The 5,772-nt window shown below is 46.6% G+C and overlaps 1 long non-coding RNA gene across 1 annotated transcript; it reads right to left on the bottom strand.

Moving 5' to 3' along the window:
• Window positions 1-2,032: 2,032 nt before the first annotated feature.
• On the bottom strand, window positions 2,033-5,125 carry LOC101986213. Its single transcript, XR_003378368.1, has 2 exons — window positions 4,565-5,125; window positions 2,033-4,404 (listed from the first exon to the last, which is right to left on the bottom strand). It is a non-coding gene; the product is annotated as an uncharacterized LOC101986213 (long non-coding RNA).
• Between the last annotated feature and the right edge of the window lie 647 nt (window positions 5,126-5,772).

Below are 5,772 nucleotides of genomic sequence, written 5' to 3'. Positions count from 1 at the left end.
TTATTATTATTTTGAGACAGGAAAGTACTGTGTTGTCCTTGCTTGCCTGGAACTATCTAGGCCAGGCTGGCTTCTAACTCACACAGATGTACCTGCCTTAGCCTCCCTCTCGAGTGCTCCCATGAACGGCATGTGCCACCTTGATGACCTAATGACATGATATAGTTATGTTTGCCATATTAACTATCACAGACGGCATCTGCCCGTGAGAAAGCATACTTGGGTGAGCATGCTAAGTGGAAGTTAATCCCAAGGAGAGAAAACATGTGTGTTGAGAACTTTAACAACTCACTTTAACGGTAAGTATCACACATATGTTGCTGCAGTGTTGTTTGCTTTTAAAAAAAAGCCACAAGGAATGACATCAAGTATCCAGATTAGGAAACGTGTTTTGGAAAGATCCTTGGGCATTAACCGGCCAATGGCAGCTGGATGAACTCAGGACCGTATCCATATTGGTTTTCTTATTTTGAGATATGATTTCCAAGAACAGACAAAGAGCCCCGGGGGTCTGCAGAAGGCGCTGGCAGGAGCTTTTGAGTGGCAGAGAACACTTTAGCTGGGCCTATGGACATCTCTGAGTCTAGATGTGCCACATTATCTCGCTCTAAGAAGGAACCTCAAATCCAGTTTTGGGCTAATTTTCGTAAATAATACTGTGGGGACTTGTTGGCCCTCCAGAGCCATCGTGCTGTGGCTGTGGCTGAGCCCTGAGTCCCAGGCATTGTGACATCTCCAGTCATTTGTGTCTCTTTCCCCAGTCACTGCGGCAAGGAAAGACAGGGCAGTTTACCACTCACATCAGAAGTGACACACCAGTTCTTCATGGCTCATTGACTAGAACAAGTCATGTGGCCGTGCTTATTGTACAGGGTGGAAAGAGAAATTCTGTGAGCTCAGCAATGCCGAGACGAAGCTCATAAACAACACAGACGGTCAGGATTCCATTGGGTGACTGACAAGGGGCTTCCACCTAGAGAGGAGTGGAGGGATGAAGCTGGAGATGTGAGGGAGTGGAAACACACTCGCTCGTACTGGTGAGACCAACCTTCTGCTGAGGATTCACACATGAAATCGTCGGAGAATGAAGCTGTCAAAATAGCTGCAGAGTTGCCTTTGATGCTAGGGGCCTCTGATGCTAGGGGTCTCTGGTGCTAGGGGTCTCTGATGGTAGGGGTCTCTGGTGCTAGAGGTCTCCGGTGATAGGGGGTTTCTGGTGCTAGGGGTCTCTGATGCTAGGGGTCTCTGGTGGTAGGAGTCTCTGGTGCTAGGGCTCTCTGATGCTAGGGGCTCTCTGGTGGTAGGGGTCTCTGATGCTAGGGGTCTCTGGTGCCAGGGGTCTCTGGTGGTAGGGGTCTCTGATGCTAGGGGTCTCTGGTGCTAGGGGTCTCTGGTGGTAGGGGCCTCTGATGCTAGGGGTCTCTGGTGCTAGGGGTCTCTGGTGCTAGAGGTCTCCGGTGCTAGGGGGTCTCCGGTGGTAGGGGTCTCCGGTGGTAGGGGTCTCCGATGCTAGGGGTCTCTGGTGGTAGGGGTCTCCGGTGCTAGGGGTCTCTGATGCTAGAGGTCTCCGGTGCTAGGGGGTCTCCGGTGGTAGGGGTCTCTGGTGGTAGGGGTCTCTGGTGGTAGGGGTCTCTGGTGGTAGGGGTCTCTGGTGCTAGGGGTCTCTGATGCTAGGGGCTCTCTGGTGCTAGGGGTTTCTGATGCTAGGGGTCTCTGGTGCTAGGGCTTTCCTGGGGTGATTACAAATGGGGCATGCCCAGAGCAGTGTCTGAGGATGTTTGGTTTGCAGTGAGGAGAGAATGCAAGCGAGAGGAGGGTGAAACAGGAAGAGCTGCTAGGATTAGACAAAGGGGTGGACTTGAGCAAGAAGGGAGTGTTCAGGGTAACACCAGGGTCAGAGATGAGTCTCTGAATCAAGCATTTAGAGCGAGAGACAGCAGAGGAAAGGAAGGCTTGGCAAGGAGCCCAGGGACTCAGAGTAGGGGCCGCAGGAACATGGCGTCTGGTAAGGTTAGGTGAGAATACACAGCTTAAAAAGGTACAATATATAATGTGTCAAATTCATTAAACTTACTGGAAAGAAAACAATTAGGATAACACAGCCCACTCCTTTCCAAAGCACAAAAAAACACAGCAATATAGTGCAGCCTCCTAGGGCTTAAAGTCCCATGAAGACTTCAGAACTTTGCAGAAATCTTCAGAACAATGGCAGTTCTAATGCAGTGTCTTCTAGTAATTAAAATGCAAAGATGTATAAGGTAAAATTTAATGATTTTTCTCTTTTCTATGTGGTGCTTGTATGCAGTTTTCCTCAGAGCTCTTCAGAACCTCCCTCAAGTGGTCAAGGTTTAAATCTAGAACAGACACTTATAACTGTCTTATCTTAAACAGATACTTGGAAAACAATCTGCAAACCTTCACTGGATTTGACCCTGTAGTAGCTCAGGAGGGCAGTTAATGCCGTAGTTAGCCTTGTTTATCTCTGCAGGAGGAAACTGCTTACAGTCCTCGTGTCAGAGGTGGACCACAAACCTGGGAGCTGTGGCTGTGGGCTAGTGCTGCTCCTCTGGTCACAGGTGTGTGTGTGTGTGTGTGTGTGTGTGTGTGTGTGTGTGTGTGTGTGTGTGTGTGTTCAGTGCTGGAGTGGGGACAGGCTCACCTGAGCAGAAGGAAACGCGTGACCTCGGTAAGTCTCAAGGTCAAATGAAACCGGAAATTTCACGTCAGCTGTTGATTCTCCACGCCCACCCACCTCAGACTCACTTGAGGGAGACTTGAAACTCGGATTACTGGCCTCTTCCTGAGTCTCACGTGCTATGTTTGGGATTAGGTTGAAGACATATTTGCTAGATGTAAGGCTTTTGAAATCATATACATATCATATATAATTTGCTTGTTTTTGAGACGTCTCTCTGTGTATCCCCTGGCCTTGATCTCATACTCCTTATGCTCCTGAGAGCCAGAGACACAAGCGTGCCCCACTATTCCCAGCTTTCCTTCTTTACCTTACCATTTCTTAGCCCTCTCCCCGGTACCTTTTCATGCAGTTCTTTCTTTCTGTTTGTTTGTTGGTTTTTTGCGGCAGGGTTTCTCTGTAACAGTCCTGCCCTGGAACTCACTTTGTAGAGCAGGCTGGCCTCTGCCTCCCAAGTGCTGGGATGAAAGGCATGTGCCACTACTGCCCGGCACTTCTTCAAAGCTCCTAAAACATTTATTTTTAAGCTCTTTTCAGGATATTAGTTTTATTCCTCTGGAGTGAATTTCTCTCCAGATTGCTGGTTGTGATGGTTTTCTGACATTAACCTCTTCATGCACTTTAGGAATTTCTGGTTTGTTAGCTTATGTGACTCTCAGCAGTCTCTTTGCTCAGCTTCTCTCTTGCTAGGAAGGGCCGTGACTAAGGGAGCATCCTGTTGGATGGATGGGTAAAACTGATTCACCCACTAGATGGGCTAGCATAGTTACTGGTAAGAAGGCTGTACCGGTGGCTTCTCTTCTGGTGATGCAAGTCACACCTGCATGCTGTACTGGTGGCTTCTCTTCTGGTGATGCAAGTCACACCTGCATGCTGTACGGGTGGCTTCTCTTCTGGTGATGCAAGTCACACCTGCATGCTGCACTTGCAGTAGCTTTCTCCTCCCCAGCACGGTTAGCCAGCACTCCCCACCCATTTGCAATGTCCCAATGTCCAGCAGGACTCCATCGTCAGCCCCTTCTCACCATCTCGTCTGCCCTTTCAGAAAGGGGTGGTCAGCCACGGCCTGGCTGCTTCTGCTACTTGACACCCACATTTCCTCTTCATTCTTGATGCATGTTTAGGGCAGATGTGTGTGGCGGAGTGTTTCAGGGCACATGTCCATAACACCATCGTAACAGAAGGCCACAGTCAAGTTCCCGCTTCTCGTGGACTTAGCTGAAAAAGTTACAGCACTTTAAAAATGCTTAAGTGGCATTGCATTTTCAAAAGCAAGCGGGAACCCTTCATCTCATATTTTTGATCTACAGACATACCAGTACATATTTTTTTAGAGAACATTCTTAGACATGCTCGCAGAGTTCCACGAACAAGGTTTTCTCAACACTGCTTTTGTTCCTCTAATTGTTTTTTTTGGTAGGGCATTGTAAAATAGCACCTACTTTTCGGTTGATATGTACTTTTGACGTCTATAATAAAATTTGTTTATTATGGTGGCCCGTTCCAGCAGGCTACGCTGAGAAGGCAGAGGCCGGGCTGGGCTACACCTTGGGAAGCCAGGTATGGTGGTGTACACCTTCAATCTTCATGTGCAGGATGCAGAGGCAGGCAGATCTCTGAGAACTGGAGGTGGGGCTTGTCTTCATGGTGAGTTTCAGGTCGCCCAGGGCCTAGTGCTTGGCAGGTTTCATACTGAGACCTTGTCATATCTAAAAAAAAAAAGGGTTTAATGGGAATTTACATTTTAGAATATCAGTTTTTCAACAAAACTATATACCCCATACATGAAATATTATACATATGCATAATTTTTACTAGAAAAGAACATGAAATGTACAAGATAAATAGTTGATAAATCTGTGTATTCACTGTATCTTTCTCGTTCTGTTATAGAGCTTGTGAAGATTTGCTGTAGGAATCAGGTTTATCGCGTGGCTTATCTTGGCAGTACTTTTATGTTTTCAGTACTGGGGATTGAACACAGGGCCTACGGCTTGCTAGGCATCTACTCCACCACTGGGCTATATGTTTCAGCAGCTTGTTTTGCCTATCCACACCAGGTAGGAGGTGAAGTCATACGGACAGTGTGTGGTAGATTAAACCTTTTATGATCAAGTCCCGCTGCATCTCCCTTTTGAGACAGGGTCTTACCACAGAGCCCTGGCTGGCCTGGCAGGTTGACCCGTGAGTCAGAGTTCTGCCTGCTGGGAGGAAAGGCAAGCATCACCACTCCCTGCTTCTACAAATGTTTTCTGTCACAATTCTTTGTAGAAGCAGCTTTCTGGAAATTCTACTAGGTAATCTAAAATATGACTAAATAACAAGCACATAGAAATATGAAATAGAGTTGAAAGGTATTTTCTTTATTAAATAAAGTAGTAGTGTCTATGGAAACCTAATCTCTAAATTCCTTCCTTCCTTCTTCCCTCCCTTTCCCCGTTTCTTGTTTCAAGAAACTAATCGACACTGACCTTTCTAGGCGGTAGGTTCTGAAAAGGAGTTAGCTTCTGGGTTTCATGGCTAACGAGCCAGAACTGCTCTCCTGTGTAGAGGCTTCTGTGGACAACAATCGACACCAATGTGCTCTGGCTGCCTTCATTCACAATACCCTTTACCTGTAGATTTTGTTTAAGGAACATCCTCTGAATTGATTTATTTACTAGAATGGTTTGTAAGTTGGCTTGCGCAATTATAAAACCACAATATTTCAACATTATACTAACTTGCCAAAGTAGGGAAGTTATTGCTAGTCAAGTGATCTGCTGGTTATTAAACATAGTTGCTCTGTTTGAGTAGTTTGCTTTTCTTAGATGCATTAATCTTGTTCCTGGTTCTATTTATTTTCTGGGGCTTGTGTGCATTGAGGCAGACAAAGGTTTATTGCATATTGTTGGTTGTAGAATTTGGTTTTTAAAAATACTTTATTAAAAATAAATTTCAAAGGGCTAGGGATGTAGTTCAGTTGGCAGAGGACTTGCCAGGCATACAGGAAGGCAAGCGTTCAAAGCCCCAGCATAAGCTGGAAGTGGTGACCCCCCCCCCACAGTCTACTATTCTGGAGAACAAAGGGAGGAGGG

This window comes from Microtus ochrogaster, linkage group LG9, assembly GCF_000317375.1.
Source record: "Microtus ochrogaster isolate Prairie Vole_2 linkage group LG9, MicOch1.0, whole genome shotgun sequence".
NCBI classification, from domain to species: domain Eukaryota; kingdom Metazoa; phylum Chordata; class Mammalia; order Rodentia; family Cricetidae; genus Microtus; species Microtus ochrogaster.
Note: the sequence above shows the minus strand (reverse complement) of the source record. Positions and strands in the feature narration are given on the sequence as shown.